This window comes from Pseudonaja textilis, chromosome 1 (assembly GCF_049901715.1).
Source record: "Pseudonaja textilis isolate UNSWEBS1 chromosome 1, rPseTex1.2, whole genome shotgun sequence".
Taxonomy (NCBI): domain Eukaryota; kingdom Metazoa; phylum Chordata; class Lepidosauria; order Squamata; family Elapidae; genus Pseudonaja; species Pseudonaja textilis.
Genome location: NC_141990.1, coordinates 304,892,232 through 304,912,769, shown reverse-complemented (window position 1 = coordinate 304,912,769; position 20,538 = coordinate 304,892,232). Strand labels below are relative to the sequence as shown.

At 38.5% G+C, this 20,538-nt stretch overlaps 1 long non-coding RNA gene across 1 annotated transcript; it reads left to right on the top strand.

Moving 5' to 3' along the window:
- Window positions 1–1,343: 1,343 nt before the first annotated feature.
- Window positions 1,344–18,499, top strand: LOC148128284 (uncharacterized). Its single transcript, XR_015741545.1, has 4 exons — window positions 1,344–1,455; window positions 8,963–9,082; window positions 16,282–16,387; window positions 17,424–18,499. It is a non-coding gene; the product is annotated as an uncharacterized LOC148128284 (long non-coding RNA).
- Window positions 18,500–20,538: the final 2,039 nt, after the last annotated feature.

Genomic DNA, 20,538 nt, shown 5'->3' with positions numbered 1-20,538 from the left:
TAAACCATAATACTGGATTTTTTTTTTCTTTTTAACTTAAAAATTCTTTTTAGTTTTTTTTTTAATTGGAAAATTCAGATGGATCAGGGATCCAGATGGGTGCCAGTGAAGTGTTTACAATCTCACTGTTGCTGTTAGCCATCCGTTCTGGGACTCCAGTCTTAATATCCTGACAGACAATTGCCCATGGCGCTGTCATACATACCCATCATAGAAAATCTGTTCATATTTCTTCCATTCCATCAGTCAGCTCTTGGATCATTTGGAGATAGATGACAAGAACAGCAGAAGCCAATGGAGCTGAGGAGCCATTCAGCATCAAGTGCCTTTCTATATTCAGGCTGCATACCCCTCCCCCCATTTAATAAAGAATTGGTCCTTCTCTCTTGAAGAAAAAGCCCAGGAAGTACTAGGGAAAGGAAGCATCTTTAATTTAAGCCATAAAATAGCAAAAGCTATAATAGAACAGGCCAGTTTTGAAATGTGACTTGCCTGCTTGGGGGAACCTATTCCTGCTTCACCTCAAACAAGGAAATGTCCTTGATAAGTTTGGCTGGAATTCTTGCTAATCTTGTATTGGAAATTTCTAATAGTATTTAACCATGTACTGTATCAATTACATACTGCCTTTGTCTTTAAATGGAAGGTGAGAAGCATTCTGTAGGAAAAATGTGATTTCCTGCTATAATAGCTTCTTGAACTTACATAATTTATATATGGCCATACATATTTGCAGCTGCTATAGTTCCATTGATCTGGAACCAGCCTCTGCATGCATGTCCTTCCCTGCAGCAAAGATTGATAGCATCCTAATTTGGACTGCACTACACATCTTACAAAGAAATTGCTTCCCCTTTTGAGATGCGGTTGTATAACCCATAATCACTTTGTCAGTCAGTCTTCCCTGGGTGGGCACAATCTGCATCTTTCTGCAGGCAGTTTCATCAGCTGCTCCCTGAGCAATTCTTCAGGTGGATTTATCTATGTTTCAGAGCAGGGAATCTCGAAAATAAACATAGCAGACAGCCTTGTTGATTTTGCTGGGCCACTACTTGTCCCCAACCTAACCTCTCTCCCCTTACCTGCCCTGATGTCCATCCACCTCCTCGCCTGGTTCCCTGCTCCTTCCTGCTCCCCCAAAGCCCTAGCCTCTTTCCACATCCACTTTTCCTCAGGACATGCCGAGCGGCCTCTGGAGCCACTCTGGAGATGCTGAAAAAGAGCGTCACCGGCTCTTAGCAACGCGCCTAGCAACAAGCTAACATCTTTTCCCTCTGGACCAATCCGGGAAGGAAGGGAACATCTGGACGCCCGCCTCTCTGCTTGCTGAAGAGAGGAGGCGATGAGCTCGCCAGTGACCGTAGGGACCCGCAGAAAGCTGGCCGACGGGAGCGGGAAGAGATCAGCCGAGCCCTCGCACCAGCCTTCCCCTGGGGCATGTGCACCGTTGGGAAGGTAAGCAGAACTGAGCAGGACAGGGCGGGGCAGGGCAGGGCACCGCATCCTCCCGCAGCCCGCTTCGTTTAGAGATGCTTTGAGAGGCGTGGAAGGTGTGCGCTTCGAACGCCGGACATCCTCCAAGGCTGAGCCCCGCGCGATGCCCTTCTGATCCGCTGCAGCGAGTTTCTGAGCGTACACCAAGTTACCCCTCAGCTTTGGCCGAATAGTTCCGCGACGAGGGTCTCCATGACCTCCCCCGCCACCCCACAAGAAGACAAACAGCAGGAAGGAAGCTACTCCGATGATGGCCCTTCCAACATTTCAGGGCTGTTTTCTTTGGCAACGGCTCTCTCTCTCCCTCTCTGTGTGTGTGTGTGTGTACGCGCGTATTGGGGAGGGGTGGGGGGTGCATCTATTCCTAAAGCAATGGGGGGTTATCTGCTGGAACATTTTACTTGCTGAAGACGCTTTTGTTACGCCCCAGCCACGTTTCCTTTTTCTTTCTTTCTTTCTAAAAGGTATTTTATCCACCCAATTAACACCTAAGCTCCTAGGACCTCCCAGTCTCTTTACAAGAAGGCTTTCGAATAGAATGGCCTCCCTCCCTGCAATCCCCTTTTCCTGCATGGTAGATTAGCATCCCTCTGAGAAGTTCTTGACGCTGCTGTTCTTTGAATTCGGCTTGTTGCTGTCAAGTGTTCCTTTGATGGCTTGCAGGAAACCTTCTCTCTGCCCCTGCGTCTGCCCTTAACGGAGATGCAGCCATACAGGGAGGGGAAAAAATGGTTTCAGGATTTCTTTCACACTGACTTTTTGTGTGTGTATAGGTGTTGGTGTTGGGGAACCAAGCCTTCCTCAACCTAGCAACCTCCAAATGTATCAGACAACTTCTCTCCATAAACCCTGGGCTATGATGAGGAATGTGATCCAGAATGTCCGGAAGGCACCACATTGGGGAAATATTGGATTCTAGGATTGGACTTTCTGAAAAATAACCCTCAAAAGGTTCTGGCATGTATGAGAAAGAGCCTGCCTGTAAGATCAAACCTCTCTCATATGAAACATACATGCCAGCATGGAACATCGTATTAGCATATATATTCTCTCAATGTCAGGGCAGATTTCCCTGACATTGTTTAAAGATGATGGCTTAGGACTTAGCTATATATGAAATGCTGTAAGTTTTTATAACTTTGTAACACTGTTATTTTCATGGTCCATGCCAAGAAATGTAATTACAGTGACATACTGTTTTAAATCTAGCTCTCAGGAAACATGCTAGTAGAATATTTTAATTGACTCTTCTTTATAGATTCCATCCTGGCAACTATGCTTCCTCCATGTCAGTTGATTCAAATCATACACTTGATATCCAGATAACCTTATCTTCTATCTACATAGACAAGGGAAATAATTTACATTCCTTAGTGGGATATCTTTTTGTGATTAAAGTCTACATCTATCATCTGGGGGAAAGCTGAGAGTCACTGTTTAGAGGAACCTGCATTACATACTGGAGTGGGTCTTGGTTCTGGGGAGTGGGTTGGCAATCTCTCTCTCGCTTTTTGAACTGTATCTAGGGCTTACATTATACTTGTCAATTGTTTCCCAATAAAATGGAAGGAAATTATTTTTCAGGGAATAGGGTGAGAAAGACCCCTAAGGATTAGAAAAGTGCACCCTGGTCCACAATATAACTGCCCCTGGTTTAGTGCCTGTTGACTATTGAATGAAGGCAACCTTTGCCAAGTAGCATCCTCAGACGTGCCAAGTCTACAATTCCCAGATTTCCCGCTGCATGGTGCAGTGGTTGGGGATTTTGAATATTGCAGTTCCAATACTTCATTGGGAAAATCTGAACTAAGGGGACTTTCTTGGCATTGAACCTGGTATACAAACCACCACCCCATAGCACCAACTGCAACAAGCAACACTCTTGATCTGCCTCAAAGGGTTGTTTTAAAGATTATGACATCCTTAACTAACCTGATGCCCTGCAGATGGGTTGGGGTTCCAAATCCTAGAATTCCTGGCTAAGAATGGCATAAAAATAAACTAAACATACATACCCATGTGAAATATTATATACAAGTATTCAGCTGAAAGCTTTGATATTGAAGAACCAATACCTAAGACTGGAAAGTATAGCTTGTAACAATATTCCAGCAAAATCTTGAATGCTACCATTTTATTAAATGTTTACTGTATTTGAAATTCAAGCTGAGAGTGCTTCACTCTTTTAATTTTAGCAGGGATCAAATGTGAACTTTCACAAGCTGTCAGAAACTGAGAAGGATTTCATGTCTTGTGTCAGATAGTATCAGAGTCTAATTCCCACTGCAAACCAACCATCAAAGTCAAGCAAATGCTACAGAAGCTAGGAAAGAAGCCTAATCCAGAAGACTGTCATATCAACCAGGCTCCCCTATCCAATTTCAAACAGTGAATTAAAAATAATATACTGTATTCAAAATGAAGGTTTTGGTCTGATCCAGCTAGGAACACAGCTGCATGAATGACCAGCTGCATGCAAAATTAGGTGCTGAATGGTTTTTCTCTAAGCTGATTTGCCAGCTCAATGCATTTCTTTAAAACTGGTATCTAGTATTCCAACAGCAAGGATAGGGAAATAACACCTGGATTCAACCCTCTCCCTTCCAAGAAGCAATTGATAGAAGAGTTTAGAGTGTGAAAATGTGCTGGCCACATACTCATTTTGTCCATGTTCTGACTGGAATAATTAAGTTTCCTTTGAACAGTCAGCACATGCAGAAATAGTAGACTATCTAGCATGCCCTGTCAAGTTTATTGAAGAATCTTCTTAGGAGTCAGTTTGAAAGGAAATTCATGTTGACTACCAACATAAAGAACAAGCAACTTTTGCTGTGTGTTGTGATTGTGCACTTAATACAACCAAACTCTGCTGGGAGGTAAATGCATGTTGAGAGTAAATACATTATGAGTTTGAGATTATTATTTTTTTGCATAGCATCAGCTATTCAGTCAACTCTATCAACAGCTCTCGGATGGGGTAATACAATGAGATTTCCCCATATTAGCTGCAGAGACAATAACAAGACGATTTGCTTTAGATAAATGGCAGACCATTATTGCAAGCAGTGGTGGTAGGTGAGTGGATTAGGAGAAACTTAGGTCTAATGCATCTGGCAAAGTACCATTGGACCATAGCATATCTTGGAGCGTTAACGAGAACACCAGAACATCTCCTATAAATACAAGGGGCTTCACTGTATTAAATATGTATTAAATATGTGTTAATCACTTTGGAAGGGTTTCATAGACTTTTCCAAGTCTCCAGATGATAGATTGTGATGTCACATCCAAGGGCTCTTTGCAATTTATATTAATTATGTATAGGGAACATTTTCCTGCTTACTGATCTCCTAACCTCATTTAAGTGGTGCTATTAAAATCAATGGCAGTTACTTCTCAATCAATAAATTTCAGGTTGAAGAGTTCATGAGCCTACTGGTTTGGCAAATCTTTCCTCATTCATTCTCAGAGCTGCCTTCTTCAGGATTAGAGCACAGCCATGGCTTTGTTTCCCTGCAGAGTTCTTCAAGAGAATGAACTACCCTTTGTGGCTGAAGCCAAGGAACTGAATCCAAACCCCAAGCCAAAAATTATTACCCCTAAAAATATAGCTAGAATAAAGAGGGAAAACAATTACTTCTGAACCATTCTGCACTAATTGTGGCTTCTACTAAATGAAACCCACCAAGTGAAGTTTATCAATATCCCACATCCCTATTTTCCATTCTCTTAGCTCTTCAGATTTTTGAAGCACCTCTTTGGCTGTAGACATGTCATAAAACATCCTATTCATCATTAAGAAATATCCCATTCATCACACTGATAGAATTCTCTCTCTTTTCTGCTTGTCCTTAGCTGCCTGGTTTTCATGTTTGGCAAGCCAACTTCTTTTTCAGTCCATATTGCTTTTTGTGGAGAGGTTTAAAGGTACCTTTTAAAAATGCAAAACTTAAACCTGGCTTTTCCAGGGTTTTCCAAGCAAGCTAAATTTTAATGAGTTTATGGTTTGTGTGTTTCAAGTCAAGAAGCTTTTCTTGCATAGACATGCAATCTATGCCTTGACTTTAGTTCCAAAATCATAATCAGAACAGCGATAAATGGCAGTCCAATCTCTTCTTGAAAGTCTCAAGTGATGAAGCTCCCACAATTTCCAAAGCTTTGGCTAGACGATCGAAATTTCCACTACCTGAAGAAGCTGCATTTTTCTCAGTCTTGCCTGAGCAAGCTTGAGAAACCTCCTGAACTCAACTTCCTAGCTTCAGAGCTGGGCTATACTCATATCTTTTAATGTCCTTTAGCATAGATAGCGATATCAGTGATTGCCCTTCCTGATCATTCTTTGCCTAGATTTACAATCCACTCTTCCAACCAGCTGCCATTGATCAGATGCGGTGCATTGTAAATAGGGTGGATGTTATAAACAGGAAGGCAATGGGGAGATGGAGGCGGGGGGAGCAATTGCAGCTGCTCCACAGTGGCTGAGACTGTTTGCTAGCTTGGAAACATGAATCCTGGATTGACAATCCTTTCCTTTACTTCCACTCCAAAAGCCTTTTGCTCAATCTGAGAGCAGAATAGATAGATATAGCTAATGACCTGCAAAAGCCATGCCTATAGAAATAGGAATGATTTTAGAAACATGCCAGAAATGGTGCATAGCAATCTATTGCAAAATAAGAACAAGATCTTAGCATACAGAGGTCCCCAATTCCCAGGCCATGGAACAGTCCAGTACTGATCCATGGACTGTTAGGAACACGGCTGCACAGCTGGAGATGAATGGCAGGTGAGCAAGTGAAAGCTTCATTTGTATTTGCAGCTGCTCCCCACTGATAGCGTCATCGCCTCAGCTCACACCAGCTCATCAGGATTAGATTCCCATAGAAGCATGAACCCTACTGTAAAACTGCTCGTGTCAGGGATGTAGGTTGTGTGCTACCCCACAACAGTCCATGGAAAAATTGTCTTCGATGAAACCAGTCCTCAGTGCCTAAAAGATTGGGGTCTGCTGCTACAATAGGCGGGGAAGAACCATTGACTATGGAAACTTGGGAGAATTCAGATGCACAAAAATGTACTTCTGTTGTCAAAAAAGTTAGAAATATGTGTGTCTATTTTATGCCTGTGAGATGTTGGTCTACTTAGACAGCATTATTTGCTGACCAGCATTACTTTTCAAGAGCTTCAGATGTTGGGCCATCTGTTGGTGTAATGGGGTATTTAAAAGTCAATATGGATGCATTAATTGTATGGTTGCAGCTGCCTTTTCTAATTTTGCACACCACTTCCTTCTCCTCCATGAATGACCCTGCTAAGAATGATGTGCCTGTGGCAGCAGCAGGGAGTTTGCTATCACATGCTGTCTGAAATTAAGATTTAGGAAGTATTAAGAAAACTGCTTAGAAAATAATTCTAATGTGGCTGTTCCAAGAGCAAGTGAGCAGTTTGTGTCTCAATCTTGACCTGGTGCTTATGATGTTGGTTGCAGTTAGATGAGGTAGTAGAAGTTCTGCATTAAAACCATATTTCCTGGTTTCTTGTCTTTGTATAATTTATCAAGTTCGTGTTGTAAAAACTAAACATTTTTGTTAAAAATATGCACTAGTTTGTCTGCATTAGAGTACACAATATTTTCCTAAACATTTGCCCAATGTACAAAGCTTTATTCTTTAAATTTTAAATTGAAAAGTGCTTTGAAAAAATACCCCAATGCACCAGTTTTGAATAACCAATTTTATTTCTGTATCAATCTGAAAATATGTTATTAGTTAGGGTCATATTCAAAAACAAACTAATCAAAATTTTTCCTCCACTCTAATCTGTATTGACTTTCCTGCCCAGGAAAAAATTCAGAATGACCATTGCTGATTGCAATTTTTGGTGTCATGGAGCTCCAAAGATTAACTGGAGCACCAAGATCATCTGAAGGTGCCATCCATCCATCCATCCATCCATCCATCTTAAGTTTCTTTGAAGGAAAGGCTTTTTGAACATTTGATGAGCAATAAATGTTTCAATAAGATAGGTTGGTTAGAATAAGTGGAACAAGAACAGTGGAATAAGAAGCATAAGCTTATGTCCTTGGTCTTAAGCACAGGATTTGTTTAAATTAATAGTAAATTTTGTCTTCTTTTTGAAAGAGAATTGTATTGTCTTTGAAACCAGCATTTTCCTTGTTACCATTTGCCATTTTACCCATGCTTTTTAGAGACTTTTATGAAATTTATGAAGCTTCTTTTCAATGTTTATGTATTTCAACTATAAACTGCCAAGAGCCTCTTTGAAATGGTATACAGATTGGTAAAATAAAATAAATAAGCCTGAAGTGACATGTCTTTCAAGAAAGAAAATAAAAAAAGTGCTGGATGCCTGAATAGGTAGCCCTTGAATTTTAAAGCTTTCAGCTCAGAAAGGCCTACCTTGGTATATGAAGATGTAACTGGGATAAAAGACTGGTCTTGTCAATGTCCTAAGACAAAGGGCTGCAGGAAGCTTATGAAGAGAGCTACAACATTTCTGAGACAAATAAATCCCTCTTTCTAGGTTAATAACATTATAGTTCTACTTTAGCAACTTATAGGACTTCTTCATTCTTCAGGGCATCCACAACAATGAATTTTCATATGGTTTATTTTATTCCAGAAACTAAACAGAATTTGTCAAACAAAAATGAGAACAAGAATAAGAGAATAAAAATACAATGACAGGAATGATAGGCACATTAGTGCACTTATGCATGCCTTCTCTACTGTCCACTTAAGTATGAAGTAAGGTCCCAGAAGTCAATTTGTGATTGAAACTGACATATAATTAAATACACACAATACTGATTTCCTGCCGACAAAGCAAAAGCACTAAGCTCTACTGTAGCCTTCCCCTCTCATAGCTGGTTAGACAGATCAGAAACATGCCTCTCAAGATATACTCTGGAGCGTATGTCTGAATCATTGCTCTTGTAATGGTCAAACATATCTCAAATATGTCAATAGAACTGACCCAAAAATAAACCACAAGGCTTAGCTTGCAATTCAATAATTTAATTATTTCTTGTTTAAAATTAGAGTCTTTGGTTGCCATCAGTAGCTAAGCAAGCTTAAAAAAAATAATTGCTACTTACAGTCAAGGATACCTGATTTATAGTTTTGCCTTGCTTACTGATCTATCACTGATCAACATGATTTGTCTTCTCTTGGAGGTATCATCAATAACCTTGGATATAACCTTCCCTTTTCCTAGTAAGCAAGTAAGCAGTTAGCAAGATTTAGGATAACAAATACTTCCAGGATATTCCCACCCAACCACCCACCCCCCGCAAAAAAAGTTCACTTTGGGGTGCTTGTATGTGCATGGGGAGTTGGACTAGATGACCTACAAGGTCCCTTCCAACTGTGTTAATCTTGTAATCCCCTCTCTCTCACTTTCCTTTCTCTCTTTCCTCTCTTCTTCCTCCCTTGATTCATTTTAACAGGTGTTTGTTCAGAACTGTGTGGGAAGCGATGCTAGCTAAGCTTTTCCGAAGACAGAAACTCATTAGAACCACTGAAAGCACAGCAAGAAGTCACTTTGTGGATTGATTTGGCACGACAAGGTACAACATATTGCTTGAGTTTAATTAAAGTGAGAAACAACAAAGCACTGGCATTGTAAGTCTCTGAAGGAGTCTGGAACTTCAGTCTCAAGATACTGGCATCAGCAATCAGATGTTTTACTCCTTATGGCAGCCTTCTCCAGACAGATTCTCTCCAGTTGTGTTGTATTGCATTTTCTGATCTCTGATTACTAACCTTTCTGGCTAGAGAAGATGTAAATTGTGATTTACAGTATGCAGAGCATCAGATAGGGGAAGATATTTCTATACTGTGTTTCATAGAACTCAGGATTAGCCTGCATTGAATTGTGGTGCCACTATAGATAGCCAGAGGAGTTCCTAACTTTGTGCTCCAGAAAAATATGTCTTTCATGTTCCTTTAAATCTGTTGATTCTGGACTGAATTCTTGGTCTAACCTTAGAGAGAATCAGAGAACCTGTCTACTTTCTTGGCTTCCTGCTTGATTCTCATAGAAGCATAGAACAGAGGATGCCAGTTATATCATCAGGTATAACTTTGTATTAAATACAAGAGTTCAAATTTAAACATTCCTTGCAAATGTTTATCCATTTTTTGCTATCTATTTTGAAAATACCCAGCTGGTCACTTTATCAGATCCAACTGGCTTTTTGTCTACCTCAACCCCATACCACAGTTTAAGACTAATATCAAAGCACATGGGTTGAGATGATCGAACAATTCCATATAAGCTATTCTGGTGGCTTCATCACATCCCAAAACTTCAATATGACAATAATACACTAAATTATCCTTCATGATTTTGAGTTAACTTTTGACTGCATCTGTATATATTACAGTGGTTTGGAACCAATCAGTACAACTAATGAAACTTATGTGGCATCGATGAAGTAGCTGAAAGCATTATCCATAATTACATAATCCTTGTTATTCTAGAAGGAATGGTACCACATAATTTTGGGGGAGCAAAATATGGCATTTCAATCCTGTTGGACTGGACAGAAACATAGACACCAATAACATACAAAATCTGGCCAGTAGTTTTTCTTGTGTTGTTTAAATCAACGAAAAACTGCACAAAAAAGCTACATTGAAAATTGGATATATTTGTGGTAGATATATGTACAGATTATAGAGACATGAAACATTATATGCCAAGGAAAAAAGGCAGGGAAATGTATAATTTTAAATGATTCATATACATCTATAATGCCAGTACAGTCCTAGTTGGTAGACTACTACTATTAACTTTCAAGTTGGAAGCATCTACCAAGGGGCTTACAGGTTGATAGGATTAGCTGATGACATCAGCATTGCTCAGGGATGCCTGAGGGGGCTCCTTTCATGTCCCTGTTATTTTTCTATTGAAATGGTACCTATTTATCTACTTGCCTTTGCATGCTTTCAAACTGCTAGGTTGGCGGGAGCTGGGACAAACTGATGGGAGCTCATTCTATCAGGCAGGGTTTCGAAGTACCTAGTTGTCAACATTTATCCAGTTAATAGATAAATCTATTTTAACTTCCCAGGTGAGGGCAGAGAAAGAGAGAGAGAGAGAGAGAGAGTGAGGGAGAGAGTTGGCCCCAAATCAGCCATCTGGTCTCTGTCTTGAGGGAGGACTACCACCCACATGAGTCTCTCCATTTCTAGTCCAGCACCTGAACCACTATAAGACACTGATTCTTATATAGATATATGAGGCTCTGTATGATAGGAACTGATTTTTTTAATCCATAAATTCTGCAGAAAATTGCCAAATTGAAATGAAAATAAAGTGATTTTTTTTAAAAAAATGATGATTTGTATATCACTAGATAGTTTATCTTCTCCAGAAAATCTCCAGCAGAAAATGACACAAGACAGCCAACTAAATCTTCCACACTGTGGTGCTCTCATCATCCACAACACATCCTCATCTTGTTATTTCTACCTGCTACACAGAAGACGGAATGCTATATAGCTCTAATGGTTCAACAGTGACATATAGGATTCCTCATTAAAAAATATATGTAATCCCTTACAAACCAGCTTCTACATTTTTAGTAACAGTGATATTGAAAAAAACAAACAGTAAATGAAGTCATTCTTTTGGAAAGCTGGATTAAAACAGACAAAATGGGAAAATCTAGAGATGAGTAAATCTGACATGATATAAAGTTTTATAATAATCCCAATTGCACTGGGGCTGTTATAGAGACACATTGAGGCTCATTGACAGGAGGTCCAGGCCAAATTCTTGACAGTTCTATCTCTATCTAGAAAATCCTAGAAAGCTTTTGCTAGCTTCTATGGATAATATTGATCTAGATCAAAGGTGCCAAACTCACATCATCACAATGGCATCATGTGATATATCGGGACTTACTAGGTATGGGTGTGGACATGGGCATGGCCAGCACATGGCACACCCAGTCAACGGGTCGGGAGTTTGACAGCCCTAATCTATATGGCGCAGCATCATTTTGTAGATTGAACTACTAGAACGATGCACACAATTTTAAAGCAACTGCAAGATGGCCCATAGATATATTCTACCTGCTCAAGAGCTCAAATATTACCAAGTTCACCAATAGATATTGGTTTAAGGAACAGATGTCACTTCACATATTTCATATTTCCATATAAACTTCCATATATGGTTGAGCTGAAGGAGAATGACCAACCCTTTCCATGGTTGAGGATGGACTTGAACCTGGATTTTTAGTCCAATACCAAGAATTACTACACAAACTGGCCTTTTAAGTTAATATCCCTTTAGTTAAATTTACAGGAGCACTTTAACTTACCTCTTGAATGAGAAGCATTAGGGACATGTCACTAAAACTTTCTGAAGGGATGTTTATATCTATGTTTTACATCTGTCCTTATCTTCACTGAGATTTAATTCCAGGTAAGTGCATGAAGAATTGTGGCCATTGGTTCCCATTTGTAAATCCAATGACCTGATTCAAACGTTCTGGGCTTAATGCAGCTTAGAATGCAATTACCCTTCAGGTTTTACAGTGCAATTCTTGCATCCAGAATGTGCACAAAATTTTTAACGTAACAGATAATGTTTGTTTGGGGGAACCGTGTTCAGAAATGTGGGGTTTTTTGTGTAAGGACAACGCCTATAGAAGTATACCATTTAGGAATCATCTGATACTGTTAAAAGTACGTTTTCATGCAGTTGTTAAATTAATATTTGCCAAAGCTGTGATTGAATTCACTTATATCTGAGTAGCTATGAAGCTGTCATGAACCAGAAATAAATCATCCATCCCCATAATGAGACCGATCTTTGGTATATGAAACCATTTTCTTTCTTTGAGCCTGTTTTCCTGCCACAGCATCTCTAAGTAGTGATCAGGATTGTATTTTCCTTCCTTTCCTTCATTTTGACACCAGTTTAAAGTTACTGTTAATCAAAGTGGGAAAATACCAGCCTAGAGAGGCCAACCTTGTGAGGAAGCTATAAACAGGATTTTCCAGGTTCAAGTGTCATTCCCCCCAAGAGCCATTTGCAGCCTGCAATGTCGTGGCTGTTTTCTGGCTCTCCAGAACTCCATGGCAGTGATAAGCCATCTTTGAGGCCAAATGGCTATGTCTGACATGTGGATAGCATGTCTTTTGTGCTCTCAGAAGTTGATGCATGGGGGAGGGGCTTACCTATCATCAAAATGGTTACCATAGTGAGTGGATGCCTTAGTTTTCTAGAAGACACAGGAGACGGATAATTCTCTGCCACTGCCTTTAGTCTCCCAACCTAGCTTAGTGACAATAAAGTTATTCTAAATCCAACTTTAAAATGAGCACATTTGCAAATGAAACATTGGACTGCAGCCTCTCAATTTTTTAAAATTCCACGTGAAGCCTCTGTGGAACTCAGAGGCATTCTTGAAATTAAAGTTGAGGCGGAGCTAGTATTTTACAGCTGACAAATACTTAATGAAAAAAGAACAGTTACGTGGGACAGGGAGCGTTGCCGGACCAAAGAAGGTATATGAGACCTACCCATGTTCCCTGAAACAGGGCTGAATTTTCTTCTTCTACTTGAACCATGAACAGCATCTGGAACCATAATGTTGTGGTGTTGCTGTGATTCCATAAATGATAAGGTTTATCATCTTAGTATTAAGTTTTCTGGTCTCCAATCAAACTAAAGAAGGATCTTAAAGGACCCTTTCATGGTTCTGAGATTGCAGGCTTTGCCTCATGGCCAGCCTCTATTCATGGTGGGTAGGTTTGATGTACATTCCATCTTCAATCTACACAGCAACATTGGAAGTGCCATGTTCTTCTGGATATGAGGAATCCCTACATTTGACATCCAGTCAGATGCAATCTAAGAAATCAAAATAATTATGTGCATGTGCATGTGTATTATGTACATACATATAAGCATGTGAATGATCAGTTTTCATGTATATAGAAGCAATTAACCCAGTTTCCCTGCTGGAAAAACAATGATTTTATCTTGATGATTTTTTAATCTGACTGGCCAGGCTATTGAAATAAGAGAATAAATTTCATCCTTGTTTTTCCCCAGTGGAACACTGCAAAGCAAAGGGTAACACAGATGGATCATTGCCAACAAATTAGATAGCAAGGACACCCATGAGATTTAACCTTTACTTGGGTTATGAAGTAAAGAATTCATGCTGCCAAAAAATACAGTAATTGTATATTCCATAATGTCAACATGTCTGCTTCTTAGAAATCTGTTTCAGTTTTAGCTCCAAACTTTCCCTTTCCATTTGCAAGAAATGTTTGGAATTGTCCATTGCTTCTGGTTCTTTTATGTCTTTTTTTTATCAGATAACCAAGGGCAACATTTTAGATTGGTTATCATATAAAGGAATGTAGCAGTTGGAAACTGATTGCAAAAAGCAGTTGGAACATTTTCAGCTGACTAGAAATTTTTGCTCAGAAACTTTGAAAACGTTTCTATATGTAGACATTCAAAGAAAAATTACAAATAAGAGTATAATGGTGGTGATTCTTCCAATGTCTCTATTCCTGGTTTTAGTATTTATTATTATTAAATAATCCAGGAAAAATTGTCATGATTGCTAATGTTGGTGAAGATTTTCAATCATCCAGGCAGAGGTGCCTGAAGGTTTTCTGAAGGTTAGTCTGATTAGTCCAGTTGCAATAATTCAACTTTCAGACTACTTCAGACAACCTTCAGTCATGATTGCAATACAGTGAATTCTGTGAATTCCTTCCTAGATAAAGTAGCTATTTTTCCAGTTACTTTAAGTCATCTCTTTGTCAGGTGAACACTGAAGCTTAAAATAATCAGTGCTACAATCATTTCAGAACCAAAGACTATCTTGTCCCAAAGGTGCTTTTTTCAAGAGGCAACTGGACTTTTTGGTTTTTCTTTGAAGACGTTTTGCTTTGAAGCAAAACATCTTGAAAGAAAAACCAGAAAGTCCAGTTGCCTCTTGAAAAAAGCACCTTTGGGACAACCATGACCTGGATGTCTGAGGATCTCCATAGACAAACACTATCTTATTTTTGCAGGTTTCTTTGTAAGGCAGCTGATAGTGACACTGTGTAATAAAGGGCATTCATTTTTGGCCCCAAAGACTTGCACTTATTTTAAAACAAGCTGTCATTTTCTAAGAGGCTGTCATATTCATGTTGTAAAAATGAATTGGTAAATTAAAAAAAGGTAAAAAATATCCAAGTAGATGAAAGGATTGCAGAGTTTTCTGGAAAGCTTCAGGGCTTTAAGGAAGGCAAAAGGAAAATACTCTGAAACTGGGGAAGAAAGAGAAAAAAATAAACCCCGAATGAGCATACTGCACAATTTTAATTAGCTGAATAGTTTGCGCTGAACATGAGAGAGGATTGCTTAGATTTCCAGTGTGGCACCACTGCCATCTTGTGATGAGTGTACAAAGTACTCCAAAAATACATATCTGTCTGGGGAAAAAACAGTGTTGAAAGTGAAGCTTTTTGTAAAAGGCAAGTTTTTGAAGTACTGTATATAAAGATTGCATTTAACATACAAAAAAATAAATAATAATGGACAATCATAGGGAGAAGCAGGGGAAGTAGTAGATTTGACCCCCATATACATTAATCATTGTACAAATGATGACAACACAATGAAGTGCATAATGTCCATGGGGTGCTAATTTATGATTTGTTATAATTTTAAAGTTGGAATCCTCTGTCCAGGATCATATTGCACAGTACAACTGACTTTTTGTTAAAGCTGAAGTATTAGAAGATTTTAAACAACAGTGAAATCAATCTGATTATGCACCATTAGGCTTTATTAAAAGTAGAAAATAAGTATTAAGGACAAACAGGTCATGGACTCATCATTCAGATTTAGCAACAAATTTGCACCATGAAAAGCAGGAACCTTTTAGAATTTTCTCAGTGCCTAAGGTGCAGCAGATAGTGTATAAATACAGATGAACGCGGGCAGCTCATGTAGTTTTGGTGCAGTGCTCATAAATGATTTAGAGCATGTGAATTATTGCTTCTGTTGCTCTGAGACTGTGTAAAGAACCAATAGTCACTTGGAAAACTGTACTCCTGCCTTCACCAAGAACAAGGGAGAGATCTACCCTCTTATACATCAACTGTTGGATTGCTTGAATAGTATCTGTGGCTTTATCTGTGGCTATTAGTACAGCCAGTCTTTAATTGGCCTGGAAATCCTTTGAGGGCCTTCAGTTTCCCTTTTCTTTGAAAACAAAATACAAATAATTGCTTAGAGGCTACATTTAAAGTTGAGCACCATGTGCTATACTTTCCTTTTTAATGAACTTGTAATGAACTTTCTTAACCTTATTGTTATGTATAGAATGTATGCATTTAAAGATCTCAAGCTTTTTGGAGATTGCCAACTAGGGTGGAGGGAGGGGTCAAGCGAGGGGCTAGTTTGAAGTTGTTGTGCAGTCTCAAATGGAATATGTTGACCTCCCTGCAAATTCATGAAGACTTATCTAGTCGTTCCCAGGGGAAGGCAAGCAGCCTGGTGAGATTCTCGTAACATAGGTATAAACAATAAAGTTACTTCCTGGGGTTATTCACAAGTATTCTGGTTGCTTGCACCTAACACAGTCGCAATATTAGAACCAATCACTTCTAACATTCAAATCAATGCAAGCAAAATGGCTTATGATTTGAAGGAAGCCATTGTAAAATGCTACAGTGTCACGAAGTTGTCAGGCTATTAAAATAACACTGAATCCTTCTTGTTTGCATATTGAAGCCAAGCATTGACAAATACCTTAACAACGTCGAAAGTAGCCTACTTTAAGAGGAAATATGCAGAAGAAGAAGATTTACATCAAGATTACCCAGGGTATTTTCCAAAAGTGAGTATGTTTTGGTTAATATAACAAAGCTGAAATTAATATAGATGCATTTTCTAACTTGCAGTGTGTGGATAGTTGTTAAAAGCAACAATTTGAACATGAATTTGTTCTTAATTCTGATACAGATAATTCACATTTACAGTATACAGTACATGCCAGTTGTACTGGATTTATATTTGAAAAACTAATGACTGATGAAATAAAACCATATTGAGATGGTAAGAGAGAGGAAAAGAGGCCATGAAGATCTCCTATATAAATGAAGCTTGCAAGGCCTCCTGATCCACAGTGCCCAACTCAACCCATGGGCTCTTTGGGAACGCCCTGGGCTTCTCTTTTCATAGTGCAATTTCCCCCTCCCTTTGGGATGAGGCTGGTGGCCCAATTCATGGGGAAGGACTTGTATTCTTGGTTGTCAGAAGTTGCACAACTGCTGTTGGTAGTGGCTAAGTAAGTAGGGACAACATCTTCCAACTGTTCCACATTACGGAAAAATATAACATAAGAAAACAAAATAAGAAAGCAATTATAACCTTCCTTGCCAATTTTCACACAAGCTCCATAAAATATTTTCAGTGTTTAATCAACAATATTTTCTAAAACAACTCTTTTAAAAAGAGGTAAAAATAGGTGCCAAACAATGTCAGTAAATTCCAACAGCAAAAGTGCTGAATTTCAGCAGTTCATTACAGAACAGATCATGGAGACATTGGGAAGCAACAAAGGAGGGGAGAAACATTGCTGGCTCTCACAAGGGCTAATGACAGATTCAGATGATAGACATTTCTATGTGGTTATCTTGCTGTTCTGCAAAAATCAACTAAGACCCCAACTTAATTCTGTCCCTGAGTTAGAGGTGTGGGCTGCAAAAATTCGAATCTCTAGATGGCAGAAAACATGAAATATTGCTCTTTGGTGCCATCCAGTGGCCAACTATATTTTTACAGTGCAGCTCAGTGCAGAATAGGGAGGCCTATTCTGTGCTACATGTATTTTCTCCTATCCTTGACAATTCCCACTTTTTCTTTCTGCTTAGCACCTGATATTACCTGAAGATCGGACTTGTATTTTGAAGCTGTCTCTGCAGAAGCTTCAGTTTCTTGAAGATCCTGAGCTCTATCTCCGCCGCTCAGTACTAATTAATAACTTGTTGCGGAAAATTCACCTGGAAACTGAGCGTGAACACTATGAGTATCTTAAGGAAAGCTCATGCTGTCGGACTGCCTATTCAGATACAAGAAAACGGCTGAAGTTTATGGTACAAGAATGTCATTCTCAGTCCCTTTATTACAAAGAACTGCATTCATATCATATTGTGCCTTATTCTCCGGAGAATGCCATTTATGGATTGGGCTATTCAAGTGGCCATTTGGAGCAAAATTCTCAATTGCTTATTTATAAAATGAAATGAGGGTTGTTGTTGTGTTTAAAAAACATGGATTAATTTGTTTCTGAATGCCTGGATGGCTTACTACTTTGCTAAAGTGATGCATTAATGTGCAAATGTGGGCAAGATCTATGGTTTAAGTCACCTTCAGCTATATTGCAGAAGGTTCTGGTGGTAGCATTTAAGACTTGAGGGGGCTTGGTTGCACAATGATGGTACCCAAATGAAAACAGTGTAACCTGGAATTTCTAATAAGCCATGAGCCCTAGGGTGAAGTGCTTGTTGGCTGTCCAGTTTTCTATATGTATATATTCAGACTAACTTTAACTGCTAAGTTATACCACCTTTCCTTAGAAATGTAGACTGATAATAAGAGGATAATATGCTGGCTGGTCTAAAGAGGGTGGGCAGCTACTTCTCAGAAAGTCTAAAAAGACTCATAGTCATTCAAAATATTGATTCATTTATATCAACCCTCTTTTTGAAATCTTCAACAGCATTAACCATCTAGATTTTTTCGGTAGCATGCTTAGTTTCTGTTTAAGTCAGCAGCTATTCTGTGATATTGACAGCTAGAAATCCATAATTGGGATGAGCAGGGAAGCTACGTTCATTTACTCTCTTAAACTTGGTCAGAATCCTCTCTCTGGATCTCTGTTACACTGATTTGGCTCTAGGAATGCAGAATACCTATCATAAAGGTGGGGACAGTATCTTTCTTCTTTTTTTAAATAGCACCCCAGTGTAATTGTAAAACATTTTCTGATTTAGCACTCATGGCCAGGAGCAAAATATTAATAGAATAAGTGGGACCAAAATATACATTAGAGAAGTGTTTATGTGTATATGCTCAGCTGAGGCATGGTTTTTTGGGGGGTATCTAATTATAGTCTACTGGATTTCATTTCTTGGGAGATGGATATTCACATGGGGTCCCCCTTCCTATCCTTTCTTCATTCAGCAGTCTAATTTCATTGGCAGATAATATTCTGGTGATGCTTTGGTTAAACCATTGGTTGTTCAGAAATGTTTGCAATCCACTAGTAGATCTATTGAAAGATCTCCATCTAATGTCTGCTTATTCCTGGCCTAACACAATCAGTATTAATATATATATTAATATTCATATATATATATATATATATATATGAGTTCATATATATATTTGCCTATTGTTATGTGTATGTGGGGTGTTTATATGATTTGGGGAGACCAGTTGTTGAACTTATCAGTTTGCCATAAGAGACAACAGATGTTGTCCCAATTGACATAGGAATGCCATAGGAGCCTGTGAAATGTCTTTAATTCGTTTGAAGGTACCCTATAAAGAGAAGAGATGATGGCTTGGTGAAGATCACAGGAAAAATTTCAGGTGCCAAAGTTCTCTTCAAAAAATGCCAAAGAGAAATAGTAGGCAGGTGTGTGCAAAAAAGAACCTGCTTCCAAAGCTGAGATGCTATGTGTTATGGGAAGGAAACCCTGATAACTCTTTTATTGCAATTAATGGTAATTTCCCCCCAAGAATTCTTAGGAACAACATTCAGTGTGATATTTTTCTAATGGATTCCATTCCATGGCTAAACCACAATTTTCAGAGTTTCAGGCGAAGAGTGTATAACTGTGAAGCCTGTTACAGCCTGAGTGAGCTTTGCTCTTAGACATTGAGTTGTGCTTTACAGTAATGTGACATTATTAATAGATTAATATTCTATAAAGAATGCCCCAGCCTAGAAAGAGAAGTACCATGCAGTACTGAATATCTCATTTTCCTTTCATACACCTTTAAAATACCATCTAAAATGGCAGACTTTCACCAATCCGATCCTGAAAAAGGGAAGCTGATAGATGAAAAACAATTCTAGATAACTCTTTCATTTGCCTTATTATCACTTGATAGCTCTTTTCATCTTAGCCTTTTGTCAGTATACCAGTCCTTCTTAACGAACAGCATCCCTCTTTTTTCAGGGCAGAAACTTCTAATTTGTTCACATAATAACTTTATACCCTTAGTTAAATGTGGACACAACCCTTCTTCTGTAGTTGTATTCCTATAGCTACTTCCCAGAGTGTAAGCTCTTGAAACCAAGAAGTTTTACTTCCACCCAAAAATGCACAAAGTTACCCTAGTTTTATTGTAACTAAAAAGATTAATGCATGTGAGTTGCTGGGAACTGTTGGGTCATCTCACTTAAACCTTTTTTGCATATATTTGGCAAAATTTCCAAAGTCCCAGTAGCTTTTTTGTTTGTTTGTTTTGCTTGATAACATGTTGATTTGTTGATCTGTAAAAAGAAAACCCCAGTATTTGTTATTATTATTTATTTATGCTGAATCTTAAGCTCTAAGCAAAACAGTTTGAAAATATCTGGCCATAATTGAAAATCCAAAGAATGTGATCTGTTAAAGTAGCTATAAGATCATAGAGGTGATCGACCATCCTTAGGTATCTTTAGTTAAACTATGCCTCCTCTCTAGCATAGTATTTTATTTTTTATATATATAACTTTTATTAAAAGTTTTAAAAACAATTATAAGAATACAGCTAAATTAGTACAGAGAAAATGAAAAAATGATAGAAATATCAATAATTTTAGAAAAATTAAATGCAATATGGAAAGTAAATAAAAGAAAGTAGAAAAAAGAGAAATATAAAAAATATAAAAGTATAAAGATATTCTGATATTCCTTGCAGCAGTTATAAGTTCAATTTTATTTTAATCTCTTTCTCTAAAGTTAAATCATGACTCTCTTCTTATATCTTGTG